The sequence below is a fragment of the Phascolarctos cinereus genome, unplaced genomic scaffold (genome assembly GCF_003287225.1).
Source record: "Phascolarctos cinereus isolate Bilbo 61053 unplaced genomic scaffold, phaCin_HiC Scaffold_4;HRSCAF=312, whole genome shotgun sequence".
In the NCBI taxonomy this organism is placed as follows: domain Eukaryota; kingdom Metazoa; phylum Chordata; class Mammalia; order Diprotodontia; family Phascolarctidae; genus Phascolarctos; species Phascolarctos cinereus.
In genome coordinates, this window is record NW_027555847.1 from 507651193 (window position 1) to 507666174 (window position 14982).

At 39.1% G+C, this 14982-nt stretch overlaps 1 pseudogene; it reads left to right on the plus strand.

The window, feature by feature from the left end:
• The first annotated feature begins 3876 nt into the window (after nucleotides 1-3876).
• On the plus strand, nucleotides 3877-4354 carry LOC144456705 (histone deacetylase complex subunit SAP25-like; annotated as a pseudogene).
• Nucleotides 4355-14982: the final 10628 nt, after the last annotated feature.

Consider the following 14982-nt stretch of genomic DNA (forward strand, 5'->3'; position numbering starts at 1 on the left):
ATATTTCCCAGTTACATTTTATTGTGGTTCTGGTCACACTATAGAGTATCGTGGCCCACAGTTTGTCACTTCTGCTTTAGAACATTCAGAGAAGAGCATTCAGAATTGTGAAGGGCCTCAAGTCCATGATAGACTAAGCTCATTTGAGGATGGTTAGCCTAGAAAACAGATGATTTAAAGATCTAGGACTAAGTTGTTGTTTGTCCTTTGTTTTCTTAGAGGACCAATGACATTACGGGCAATGTCTTGATTTCTGTGTGAACTGGATTTAAGTGAGGCAGAGTTGCATAAGTCATCATCCTCACTTTCTCTTTCAGAGTCATCAGAGGCCAGTGGCAAAACAAAAATCAGGACAACTGGTGATATGCTGGGATGCGGTGGATGACCTTGGTGCCTCAATGTCTGACCAAATTCTAAGTGCTCCACGGCTCCTGCTTCAGCCACCTTCATGGCCATTGGAACAAACTGTTCTCATCCACCCATTCCACCAGGGAAGATCTTCACATGCTTGGGGTAGACATCCCCTAGTTCACCAATGAGTGGGTTACTCTTATCCTGGTGGCTGCTCTGCATGCTACAGCTTCTTGAAGCCACAGGTGAGAGTTGAGTGCCAGACAAACACCAAAGGTAAATGAGCAACCCTGAAAAGGACTCAGCAAGTCTTCACACCAGCAGTGCTAGTCCTCCTTGAACACCTACTAACAGAACTAAGAACAGTGCCTGGCACATAGTGAGCACTTAATAAAAGTCAGTTGCGGGGCAGCTAAGTGGCGCAGTGGATAGAGCTCCAGCCCTGGAGTCAGGAGGATCTGAGTTCAAATCCAGCCTCAGACACATAACACTTACTAGCTGTGTGACTCTGGGCAAGTCACTTAACCCCAATTGCCTCACCAAAAAGCAAAAAATAAAAAATAAAATAAAAAAAGTCAGTTGACTGACTGACAGCTTGACTGACACAGTAAATGTGTTCAAGTGTTTGAAAGATTGATTAGACTTGTTCTGTTTGTTCTGTTTGTCCCTAGAAGGCAGAACTGGAAGCAATAGGTGTGAGCTGCAGAGTTAAATTAGGTTTCTCGTTGGGGAAACCTTTTTTAACATTTACAACTATTCAAAAGTGGAATGGGCTGCCCTAGCAGAAAGTGGGTCCCTCTCCCCTCAGTGGCGTGCTGGTAAATGTTTAACTACTATCTTTCCGAAAGAAAAAAAAATGCACACACATTCACATTTAATTCACATTATTGATCATTTCTCTATCATTTTCCTAAACCTAAACAATCAATAGATCCATATAGCATTCACAAATTCATAAGCCATAAATGATTACACTGAAGAGTTAACAATCAGCTCTTGGGCCTGTTCAAGCTGGCTCCAGCAAACCCTGGTGCCCTTTCACTGGAGGTCTTCAGCAGAAGCTGGGTGACCACTCGCTGGGTATGTCATAGGGGGGATCCTTTTTCAGGTATGGGTTGGACTAGACAGACAGCAAGATTCCTTCCAACTCTAAAATCTGAGATTCATGCACTCTACAATCCAGCCAAAATGGCATATTAAGTTGCTGAGTTCTGTGACTTCCGTGTTCAATCGCCCATCTCTCTGCCTTCCCACAGGCTGTTGTTCTACATGCCTAGAATGTATTCTCTTCTTACCTACACCTCTTAAAGTTCACTAGCCCTAACAAGCATTCCCTACCCAAACCAGACTGAATGGAATTTCCCCAACCATAGTCCATCTTAAATTCAACACATCTAAAACCAAACTCATCTTTCTCCTAAAACACTCCTCTCTTCTTAACCTCCCTGTTACTGTCCAAGGTACCTTCAATTCCTCTTACTTCCCCCCATACCCAATGTGTTGCCAAGTCCTGTCAATTCACTCTTTGTAAAATCTCTCCTATGTGCCCCCTTCCATCCTCAGCATTGCTACAAGCTTGACGGAGGCCTTTATCATCTCTTATCTAGACTACTGCAGTAGCCTTGCAGTTAATCTCCCTGACGTGAGTCTTTGCCTATCTTCACCCATCCTCTAGTCAGCTCTTAAAAACACCTTCCTAAAGCACAGGTCTGACCATATCATCCACTCTCTAACTCCTCCTCCATTTAATAAAATCCAGTGGTTCTCTATTCGCTCCAAAATCACATATAAAATCCTCCATTTGGCTTTTAAAGCCCTTCATGACTTGACCCCATTTCTACCTTTCCAGTCTCCTCATGGAGCCAGCTCAAACAGGCTCAAGAGCAGATTGTCAGATTTCCCATGTGAGCTTACATACCTCATCCAATACTTACACCAGGGGCAGCTAGGTTGTGCGGTAGATAGAGCACCGGCCCTGGATTCGGGAGGACCTGAGTTCAAATCCGACCTCAGACATATAACACTTACTAGCTGTGTGACCCTGGGCAAGTCACTTAACCCCGTTGCCTAAACAAAAAAAATAAAAACCCAATACATTACACCTCCAATCCCTGCATATTCAATAATCCAGTGACACTGGCCTCCTTGTCGTTGCTCACACAAGACTCTGGGCATCTTCCCTGGCTGTTTCATAGCTTGACCCTTGACATTTGCACTAGCTATACCCCAAGCGTACAGTGCTCTCCCTCCTCATCACTGCCTACTGCCTTCCCTCACTTCCTTCAAGGGTCAGCTAAAATCCCACCTTCCGCAAAAAGTTCTTCTTGATGCTCCTTCATTCGAGTGCTTTCCCTCTGAGTTCATCTCCAGTTTATCCTGTACATATCCTTTTTGTACATAATTGTTCACATGTTATCACCCCCATTAGATTTTAATCTCCTTGAGAAAAGGTACTGTTTTTGCCTTTCATTGTAATCCTTAGCACCTAGCACAGTGCTTAATAAATGCTTGTTTACATGACTTGACCGCTTCACCCAGTTCTTTGGTGGTTTTCTAAAGCACATTTCTAGGAATAATTGCCAGCAAAAGAGGTATAAAAACTTAAAATTCAAATTTTAAAAAATGAGACTGAAGGAATCAGAAGAGGTTTGCCAGGAAAGCAGACTGATTAGCCCCTGTTTTCTGAGATATGTTAACAGAGAGCAGCAAATGTCCCTTAAAAGTCTTAAAGATGGTAACAAAGAGAGGTTCAGCATCCATAAGACCAACAGAGACACCCATCAGAAAGTGAAGAAGATAGCATGCACATTGGAAAACAATACAATGACATTGCCAGGAGGCATCTGTAGCTTTGAAATGTTGGAGGTGTGAGTTGCCTTGGTCCAGGCCTATACAAGAGCTGTCTAGGTATGTGCCCTGGAAGTACAAAGTACATACACAAACCTGGCATATGCATTCCTTTGCCGATGAGCCCTGATCACATATATACTCTGTGTATAAGTCCTTTCTGCACATTTTCTGGTCATGAATGTTCTCCTTATGTATTCCCTCCCCACCTGGTAGTGTGGTGACCTGTAGAAGAATACCCACTGTGGTTTATGACAGGAGTCTTGTCTTTTGTTTTACTATATAGTTTATTTTTTAATATTTTGTTTTACTTTGAATGTGTTCTCTGGTTGGCTGATAAAAGTAACATCAGTAGGGCCTAAGAAATTATAGCTTTGAAAAAGTGCTGTCCCACAGAGTGCCTTAAACCTAGAGGTAGCTTTCTGGGGGACCTACTTGCTACATCAACAAAACCAGCTTCTTTGTACCAGGGATAGATGATGTTAGCAACCCTCATAACACCCAAAATGAATACCAAGGAAGTTATTAAAAGGAACTGTTGAAGGACCCTTGTGACCAAGAAGAGAACTATGGCTCTGAAGAAGAGATGACACAGGGATCCCCCAATCCTACAGCCCCCAGCCTGGGTCCTCTCCAGCCCCTCAGCTCCATAGGGACCAAATTCAGCCACCAAATGCTATGCTTCACTTTGGTCAGCAGCTTCTGGGGGATCAGACCCCAGTTTTCACCCAGAGTCTCAAAGAGGGGAGACAGCCAGCTCCCTGGGAGCCCAGCTATGAAAGAACAGGGAATTCTGGATCTGGTAACTCAATCTCCTTCAGAACCACCTAGCATCCATTCTTCTGTACCTTCTTTGATGCCCAGGGCCATGACACCCAAACCCTAGCTCCACTGGGAGAGCTCTCTGCTCAGATTTCTTTTTCTCCAACTCTCTCTTGCCTTCCATTACTACGATTCAGATTGGCCTGTTCCAACCTCCCTAACAGATTCTGAGAAGGTCTAGGCAGCTTCTAGCCCCACCCCCACCATAATGTCAGTCTGGAGACAGCCAAACCCAACCTGCATCTTGATTTGGCAGTGTGGTCAAAAGATAACAGCTCTTACCTGCCTACTTGAGAGGAGCTAAGGAGGGACTGAATCTACTCCTACTCCATAGCCCAGGTAGCCAAAGGTGGATTATATCATCTCATCCCCATCCTATCTCTCTCTGCAATACTTCTTGAGAGTTGATGAAGGCTACCTCTTCCCCTTCATCTCTTGTTGCTATGTTATAGTATTGGGAATGAATAACAGGGCTCCCTCTTTCTCTCCCTCCCCTCCTTTTGTTGTATTTGATGTATTGCTATGGGGCTGAATAAAGAGGGTAATGTGTAAAAAAAAAAAAGAAAAGAAAAGAAACTGTCCCTTTATGTTTCCCTGCTGAAAAGCCAATGGACTGGAGGCTATTTTTTCCTATGATGAGGACCATAGCTAAGAGTAGCAGCTATTAGCTAATTAATAACCCTGCTATGTGCCACAAATTCCATATGGATTATCATATTACCAGATTTCTGTTTTCTAACATGTTAAATGAAAACATGGGATTATGTGACATCTCAGGTCCCACTTAGCTATATTATATGATTTTGTGAATCTTTAGTAAAATCATTCACAAAGAAATTCATAGTTCTTCACAGTTTGGCAGCTATATATGGGTCACCCTATAACCAACTAAAAGCCAAAAGTTTTGAGACTGCCAGCTATAAGAATTACCTTCCCACATCTTATAGAATGGCTTATTTGGTGGCCTCAATATCAGTGTACCCCCTACGTAGAACAAACTCATTGTTAAGTCTTCTGTTAATCTTTCAGGTCCTCTTGAATGGAGAGTTTACCCTATGCTTTCCCACCTTGGGTAGGATCCTACATAGACTCCATTTCTTTTAATGCCTTCTGCTGGTCCCCAAGTCCTCTTTTAAGTGAGGTCTACCAGCTCCTACAATTCTACTCTACTGTCTTAAGATGCACTTGAGTTTCTTTAAATTAGAAGTCTCATGACTTGTTCCAGGGACCTACTGTATACTTTGCTTAAGATATAATGTGGGTCTCACCCTCAAGAAAGTATTAATGAAGGTGAAGTAATTCATTGATGGAGATGGGAGAGAATTCTTAGAGCTGGCATTCTCAAAACTCTTTGTTTTTAGTTGCAAGCAAGATTGGGAAAAAAGTAGAAAGCTGGGAAACAAGTTTTACACAAAATGTCTCTGATAAAGGCCTCATTTCTCAAATATATAGAAAATTGATTCAAATTTATAAAAATACAAGTCATTCCCCAACTGATAAATGGTCAAAGGATATGAACAGGCAGTTTTCTGAAGAAGAAATCAAAGTTATCTACAATCAAATGAAAAAATGCTCTAAATCACTACTGATTAGAGAAATGCAAATTAAAATAACTCTAAGGTTGTACCACCTCAGACCTATTGAATTGGCTAATATGACGGAAAAGGAAAATGATAAATGTTGAGGAAGATGTAGGAAAATTGGTACACTAATATACTGTTAGCAGAGTTGTAAACTGATCCAACCATTCTAGAGAACAATTTGGAACTATGCTGAAAGGCACTCAGACTGTGCAAACTGTAGCAACAGCACTCCATCAAAAGTATGTGTGCTACATAATATTTCAACAATATATGAACACCAACCCAGGAACGATAGAAACCCTCCTCACTTGGCCATGTCTAAGATCTAAGGATTTTTCTAGGATTTTGTAGTTATTATCACAAAACTGATAGAAATTTTATTTTTGCTAAGCCACTAAATGACCTTATTTACATAAAATTGGAAAGGCACAAAAGCAGGAGGTCAAGAAATTCAAAGTTGTTTTAAAACCCACAAATCTGGAGGCAGCTAGGTAGTACAGTGGATAGAGCACTGGCCCTGGAGTCAGGAGCACCTGAGTTCAAATCTGGCCTCAGACCAAACACTTGACACTTACTACCTGTGTGACCCTGGACAAGTCACTTAACTCCAACTGCCTAAAAATAAAAAAAAATTTCTTTAAACCCACAAATCCCTTTGGGAAACCCATAGACAGATGTAAACAAGCTTTTAAAGGCTTGGTCAATCACTTTATACATACACCAATGTGAGCCTACACTAGCAACTCAAGGCAATCTGTAAACAAGCATTCATTAAGCACTTATTACAAGCAGAGTGCTGTGTAAGTTCCAAACAAGCCTTTTGTCTTGAATAAAGATGGTAACTTGGGAAATAGGGTATAGGAACAGTTTTATATCAAGAGAGTTATGATCACCAGAAATCTGTTGCAATTGCCAGCAGAGATTTCAGCAGTAGTGAGGTTTCTTACCCTATACATCAACTAGAGCTCTTAATTTTGAAATGGGTTATCACTGAGAAATTCAAAGCCTGTATATATAGAGAAAAATTGTAAGTATAGACCAACAATAGTTCATTGACATATTCTGGCCAAGGCCAAATTAGTCATTGTTTGTCAGAGATGGTTAACAATACTAGCCAATTACAAATTCAGTATGACTACAAGTCAGGAATATAGATATAGATACCTTATTCTGAAGGCCACATAACCAGAGCTATGATGAAAACTAAGGAAGGAATGAACGCTACAGGTAATATCCAAGGGGCTAGATTACAAGCAAATGGCAATACAGCTGAAAGGTTAGCACTTCCACTAGACAGAATGCTAGCAGTATATATGAACCTCACTTCACATTGCCTCAGTAGACTATGGATAACCAATAAATGGTCATGAGAAGTGATGAAAGTCAAGAAGCAGGGAAAGCAGTGATGCCAAAGGCCTCAAGTGCCAGTCCCTTCAAAGCATTTTACTGTTGAGACAATGGTAAAATTTAGAACTGAGCAGTGGAGTATGCTATTGGACTTTCACAGTAGATTCCCCATATCATACCAAGAAGCAATTAGAACTACACAAAGTTTATTACTCTATGGCCATGAAAGTCCTACATGATAATTTTAAATATATGAGTAGAGAAAGACCCCAGCATTAACAAGAAACTGATTTTGCTGGCCCTAATGGCTATCAATATCAACAAAAAAGTATCAGATGTTACATCAAAGAAAGGTTTTACCAACTCATACTTAGGCGGCTAGGTGGCACATTGGAAAAGAATATTGGACTTTGAAGTCAGGAATATCAGTGTTCAAATCCTGCCTCAGATACTTACTAACTATGCAACCCTGGGCAAATCACTTAACCTCTTGCTTTGTGTTAATATCACGCTATGTTAGTCTCTTAACTATGAAAAATTTTGTTATTTATTTCTGTATGTGTAACTGGTCTTATATATTTTGTTATTTCATGCCCACTGATATTATTGCTTTACTTTTGTTTGTTATACATATTCACTTATGATCGATGGATATGCATGTACTAGTGTGACATACATATGTGATATGTCCTGCATGTAATTCAGACCTGTAGTCACCAACGTATCCTGCCAAGCAATGCTTCACACTGGGCTATGTCTATTGCATGTATTGTTGATGTTTATTTGCCATAAATGGCACCATAAATTGATTACCTGGGATACTGGGTAAATCATCCTTTTTCTCTTAAGTGTTAATTCTGTGATGTACAATTCCAGATTTCAAGTGTACCACAGCTGATTTTGCAAAGGATTGGAAAATTCTAAATGCTGGGGAGGAATATATCAGGCTTTCAGAGATGGATTTCTGCAGGTAAGCACCTGCACAGGTTTCTGGGAAATATAGTCCCAGATGGAAAGTGCTGTTTTCTTCTTCTCCTGGAAGGCACTAAGAGGTATGAGGAGTTCTGAATGAAAGCATTGTAGCAGCATAAGTAATGGGAGTTAAAACTGAAGGCCTTTTGGATTGGAACTGAAAGTCAAAAAAAACTTGCAACCTGGAGTCTGAATGGGCACCAAAGAGGTTCACAAAGAGGCCTCTTTTCACCTGGCTGTACTACCTTGGGATTTCACTGTCTCACTTCACCATGCCCAGGGCTTAGCACAGTGCCTGGCATAGAGTAGGTATTTAATAAATGTTTATTGGCTATTGACAACACAGGAGTTTGAACTGAAAGATAGTACACTAGATTAGAGGCAATGGAGAATGGGGAATGGGTGTTTTACACTTTTGTCCTAGCTCCAGGATATGAGAAAATGAGAGAGAATCTCAGTGAGTTTAAAGTTATCAATATTTGATAAACATCCCCAAGCACCATGCCGTACCTTCGCATCCTCCTACACCCCCCTACACACACATACACATTTCAGCTTTTTCTCTTTTATTTTGTCTTTTCCCATTAGATTGTAAGTTCCTTGAGGGCAAGGACTGTCTTTTTTTTCATATTTGTATCCCCAGGGCTTAGCACAGTGCCTGGCATAGAGTAGGTATTTAATAAATGTTTATTGGCTATTGACAACACAGGAGTTTGAACTGAAAGATAGTACACTAGATTAGAGGCAATGGAGAAAAGAAAAAGAAGCTTGGCATGGAGAGGAAATGGAAATTAGATAGGTAGGACTAGAGACTGTACAATGAGGCATCTTGACTTTATCAGCCATGCCTCTGTTTGCCTGGATCCTGATTAGAGATACTACTGAAACAAACCAAGGCATTGTTGAACCGTTTGCCTCCAAAAAGTCTGAGGATAAGAACATACTTTAACCCTCCTCCCTCTTTCTGTCTTGGCCAGTGATGGCAAAGATTTTTTCCAAAGTTTTTTTGTTCCTCAAGTCTTCACATTATTCCTGATGTAATTAGTACCTTAAAATCTGCTCATCCTAGATGTAAAATTATGATTGATCATAATCATAAGCACTTGTTAATGGTGCATGCCTTTATTTAATAATAATAGCTAATATGTATATAGTGCCTACTATTTTTCAGACACCGTGGTAAGTGCTTTACAAATACTATTTCATTTGAATCTCACAGAAGTCCTGGGAGGTAGGTACTATTATTATCCCCACTTTACAGATGAGGAAACTGAAGCAAGCAGATTGTCACTTGCCCAAGGTCATACAACCAGTGAGTGTCTGAGGCCAGGTATTGACTCAGGTTTTCCTGACTTCAGGTCAGGCACTCTATCCACTGTGCCACCTATTTGCCTATGAATAGAGGGTAGATCTCAAGGGATATTGGTACAGAGAGAGACAGAGGTGGGACCTATCGTTGAAAAGGCTACGGTTGGGGGGGAATGGGTGTTTTACACTTTTGTCCTAGCTCCAGGATATGAGGAAATGAGAGAGAATCTCAATGAGTTTAGAGTTATTAATATTTGGTAAATATCCCCAAGCAAAACAAAGCTGGATCTAAAGTTTTCCTTTGCCTTTAAGCTATCCAATACTGTGTAATGAAGGGTAATAGGTACTACTGATTCATGCTGTTCTCCCCATTGTTTTATTTCTGTGCATACTCATATGATACTCCCCTCTCCAACTTGGGGTAGAGCAAGGTTGATGTCTCACAAGCAGTAGCTGCCCGTTAAGAGAAGAGTGGCTGAACCTCACAGTAATGCCCAGATTTTAAAGGTAGGGACTAGCGAGCAGGAGTAACCCAGCTTCCATTTTCACCTTCATCTTCAAAACTCAGACCTTACAAAGGGTTACAAACAAAAAGTTTGCAAATGCCTCATAAACCATAAAGTACTTGGCCAAAATGAACATTATTATTAATAAAATAGAGGGGCCAGACTAGATTACCTAAGGCCTCTTTTATTTCTTAATGATGTATTATTTTCCCCTTCTCAACACACCACACCCCTACTAGAATGTATGCTTCATGAGGACAGGAACTCTTGTCTTCCTTTTTTTAATATATTCATCACCACCACCTAACACTGTGCTCTTTAATAATAACTGATGATTATATAGAATTTCAGAGTTTGCCAGGCATTTTATAGACTTGATTTCATTTGAGTCCCACACCAATCCTGTAAGGTCAGTATTACAAGTATTCCCATGTCATGATAAAGGCAGGATTTGAATCTGGATCTTCCTGTCAAGTGTAGCACTCTATCTATTATGGCAATGCACTTCTTGGTATACAGTATTTGATTAATAGCTAAATTGAACTAAATTGAATTAAGCTGAATTATATTAACTGAATTGAATAGTCTGTAAGATTTCCATGTTTATCCACTGTTTATCCTTTACAGAAAGCACTTGACTTGAAAAAAATCAAAATCGGTATTACAAAATTGAATCTTCTTTTTCCCTATATTTCTCCCTAAGGAAAAAACTGCCACTCTCCCATTAGGATATGATGGTCCAACTGACTCAGAAGAGCAATTCTTTGCTTTCTGTCAGGGAGTAGTACAATAGGTACTTTTACCTTCTCTGAAAAGACTGTAAAATGTCATATAAAAGAACGTTTTCTTGGAGGCTTTGATACTGATCTAATATAGTCAATAAGTCAAGACCATAGGGAAGACTGGCTGCTACAAGAAACATAATAAAACACAATACAGAATCTTTCCAGTTCTTGCAAAGAGAGTCTCTGAATGTAAACACATCCCTGACTACAATGCCTGGCACATAGACAGTACATAATAAATATTTGATAGATTGATTGGTTGCTTACATTTTGAGAGTAAGAGGAGTAACATAAGCTAGCCTTTCAGAACACTTTTGTACTATAGCTTCCCAGACTTAGAGATTAAGTGAAAAGTGTTCTAGGAAAATCTTTATTTGAACAAGCAGTGAGAGAGGATACTAAAAAGACCAGGGGAAAAAAGATGAGGGAAATGGTGTCTGAGTAAGTCTCTCCTTTATGAGTATGGATTAGGTATATTATAACTTTTCTTCCTGCCATCTAGATGCCTAAAATTTTCTTTTTAACAGAGGACAAACCATATATATACATATATATACATATACATATGTATATGCACACATATAAATACATGTATGCATACACATATATATATACATATATAGTTGCAAAAATCTTAGTACAGTTTTATGCTTTTGAAGCTTTAAATAGCTATTTAATCTACTAAATAGCTATTAGCTATTTTAAAACTTAAATAAATTTATAATTAAGCTGCTAAATAAATAAAATATATTAAGTAAACATAGAGCTTAAATAGCTATTTTAGCTATGAAATAACTTAAATAAATAAACCTATTAAATAAGAGCTATTAAATTTAAGTAAAAACTGTAACATCTAAGCAATTAAGTATTTTAAATCAATAATAGTGCTGTTAAATAAATTAAATATTTTGAAAATAAAAGCTTAAATAGCTATTTTGGCTATTAAATAACAAAACTGCTAAGACTTTTGCGATAACCTATGTACAGACGTGTGTGTGTATGTGTGTTCATATATACAAGTATACAGATACATATATATGTGCATATACGTATTTTTATATGTGTGTATATATTTTTATATCTATTTGTCTCTCCTATTAGAATGCAAACTCATCACAAGTAAGGATTATTTCTTTCACTGGACTGTAATCCCAGCCCTTAACATGGTGCCTAGCATATAGCAGATGCTTAATAAATACTTGTTGATAGCTATTGATAATCTACAGTTACATAAGGCTTAAAATGCAAATTCCGTTAAGAAAGACAGGAGTGGCTTTTATGTAGAGTCATGGGTAAATCTACGTTTTGAGAATGGAAGTTTTCCTAAAAGGTTTTGCTAATAAAAGAAAGTGCTCAATGCCTTAAGGATGTTGGGAAACAGAGAAGGCCTCAAAGGAAGAGAAAAGAGGATTGACACCAAATTTTCATGTTGCCTGTTTCAGAATGTTGCCTGGGGCCAACTTTGGAGAATAGATACTTTGATTTAAAAAATGTCTCCACCTGAAAACCTCCCATCTATGTCAGCAACACCCTTCTTTTCCCCAATGAAAGATCTCCTTTTCACATCCCCAAGGTCATAAAATAACCGGGGTGTCCGTGTGTTGGTGATGCAAATCACTAGAGGAAAATCAAAGACATAAATTGTTGGGGACAGGAAGGCTAAAATGAAAAGGACAGAGATAGAACAGAGTTTGAGAGAAGCCTAAGGATTAGCGTCAAGACCACTAGGTTAATCAAGGTCAACTGAGGATCCTTACTGTGTCCTTCTAAGGGCAACAAATGGGTAGGGCATATACTATCTTACTCCTTATTATGTCACATTATTTCCTCACAACATTAGGTCCTTTTCTAAAGTTTTCTCATTTCCTCAATTCAGTTCTATTCAACAGTATTTGTTTAGTGATTATTTATGTCCAAGGTACAGTGTTAAGAGCTAAAATTGCAAAGACGAAAAAGGATTAAGTCCTGCCCTCAAAGGGCTTTACACTCATTTGTATATAGAAAAATGATAAATTCAAATTCAAATGTGGCCCAATATAAAGGGAAAAGTGCAAAAAGTGTTATAAGAAATTTGACAAGGAAGAAATCACTTCCAGTCAGGGGATCAGTGAAGATCTCAGGAATAGGTAGCCCCTGAATTGAGCATTGAAGAATGGGAAGGATTTCAACAGAGAAATATTAAGAGGAAGAGATCCATTCCAGGCATGAAGAACAAGACCAGCAAATGCCCAGTTATGGAAAAGCACAAGATAAGAACAGGAGACTGTGAATGGTCCAATTTGACCAGAAGACTAAGGTCTTGTATTCATATGAAAATATGCAAATACTATCAGTAATTAGCTGAATAGTATTCGAAACTAGACTTGGACACTTACAGAAAAAGGATTTGGGATGGATTTTGTTTCCCACTCTTCCTCCCCAGCTCCATGAACTGTGACCATCTGCCTCTGTGGAGAAGGATGGAGGCACAGAAGAGATGAGCAAGAAAAGGAAATGCTGGGAGGCATGTTATGATTCAGAAGTAGAGAAATAAGATTAAAGCTTTTTAAAAAAGAATTAGAACACTACTTGCCACAAGACCCCAGATCTTCACTACTTAAGTCAATACCAAGGCCTACAACCCACATAGAAAGTGAAATATTTTAATAGGTGAGAAATGTCCCACATGTCAGTCTTGAGAGGAACCAGTAAAAATTTATTTAAGAGTTTTTGCGCTTAAATGTGAGGCTATTTTGGCATCAAAAAGCTAATGAAAAGAACATTTGGACTGACATCCAAGACACCTACTTTCTAGTCCTGGATATTACACAAAATTTTCCTTCAGAAGCAGGGAAGTAAGGAATGTAATGTTGAGATCAAGAACTGCATGCTTTGCTTTGTATCCCTAGCACTTAGCACAGAACCCAGCACATAGAAGATGAATAGTACACTTGCTGACTAACTCTATCAGGTACGTTTTTTTGGTTTGTTTGTTTTCTTTTGTTTTTCTGCTTTTTGGCTGGGCAATGGGGTTAAGTGACTTGCCCGGGGTCACACAGCTATTAAGTGTCAAGTGTCTGAGGCCAGATTTGAACTCAGGTCCTCCTGACTCCAAGGCTGGAGCTCTATCCACTACGCCACCTAGCTGCCCCCAGGTACGTTTTTAAAAGAAGTAACAAATACATAAAATAGCAATTGCCCAAGAGATGTGTAGTCAAAGGGAAAAAATGATATAGCCCATATAGAAGCTGGGGATCTTTATCCTAACTTCTTCTCCTACACTAGCAGGTTGGGTCCCCACCCAAATGGCATGAGGGGGATAATATCCCCAAAGGATTGGGGGAAATAGCTATACTTTGTTCTTACTATACCTTTGAAGTAAATATCCCTTTATGAAAGCTAAAATGAAGTGGTTACATGGAAATAAGAACCAATGACTAGCCTCCTGAAAATGAGAAGAGCATAGCTGATAGGGTCTCCAGTCACTGTCAGCAGAGAAAAGACACTGCAGTGCCTCAGAGTAGGAAATGTAGCTGACCTGGCCCTAGGATAGAGAGGCCAGAGGAAACTTGCTGATCCTGGTAACTGCTCTTGCCTTTTCTTCACTGGAATGACACTTCAGTCAGCTTGCCAGTACCTTTGAAACAGAGCTGAATCAATCTTTTAATTATTCCTTGGCTTTTTCTGCTAAGAGGCTCCTAACAGCCTGCTAGATTTGCCTGAAGGACTACTCTTTTGATCTCTGGCCCTTGCCCCCTTATTTACACTGATATGCCATTAATGGCCTGTCTGAGACCTTGCATTTCCTAGGATTACCCAGCTTTACCTAGGGGTTAGGCTAATTTTGCTTAAGGCATGTAAAGTCTGTATTCCTGGACTCCCAAGTTGAAACTCTGAATGTGTTTTCTCTTAGAAACATTTTTATATTCAGTGGTTAAAGTCTATAGTACTGTTAGTGATGTCTATAGCACTATACTTCAGCTATTTTTGAATGAATACACTTTTGTGAGCTAACCTGGAAACCTAACTACTTGACATTTACTCTGTGGAGAAAATGTATCCCAAATTACAAAAAAAAAAAAAAGATTTACAAGTGAACTGTTCAGAAGTCCTGAATTAACTACATAAAGAAAGTTTACTGAGCTAATATAATAAAAATAACAATTCTACCTACTTAATTTACTTATTCAGTGCCATACCAATCAAACTATCAAAAAATTATTTTATAGAGCTAGAAAAAACAACAAGAAGATTCATTTGGAAGAACAAGAGGTCCAGAATATCAAGGGAACTAATGAAAAGAAATGCTAGGGAAGGTGGCCTAGCTGTTCCAGATCTTAAATTGCATTATAAAGCAGCAATCATCAAAACTAGTTGGTATTGGCTAAGAAATAGAGTGGTGGCTCAGTGGAATAGGTTAGGTACACAAGAAACAGTAGTCAGTGACTATAGTAATCTACTCTGATAAACCCAAAGACACAC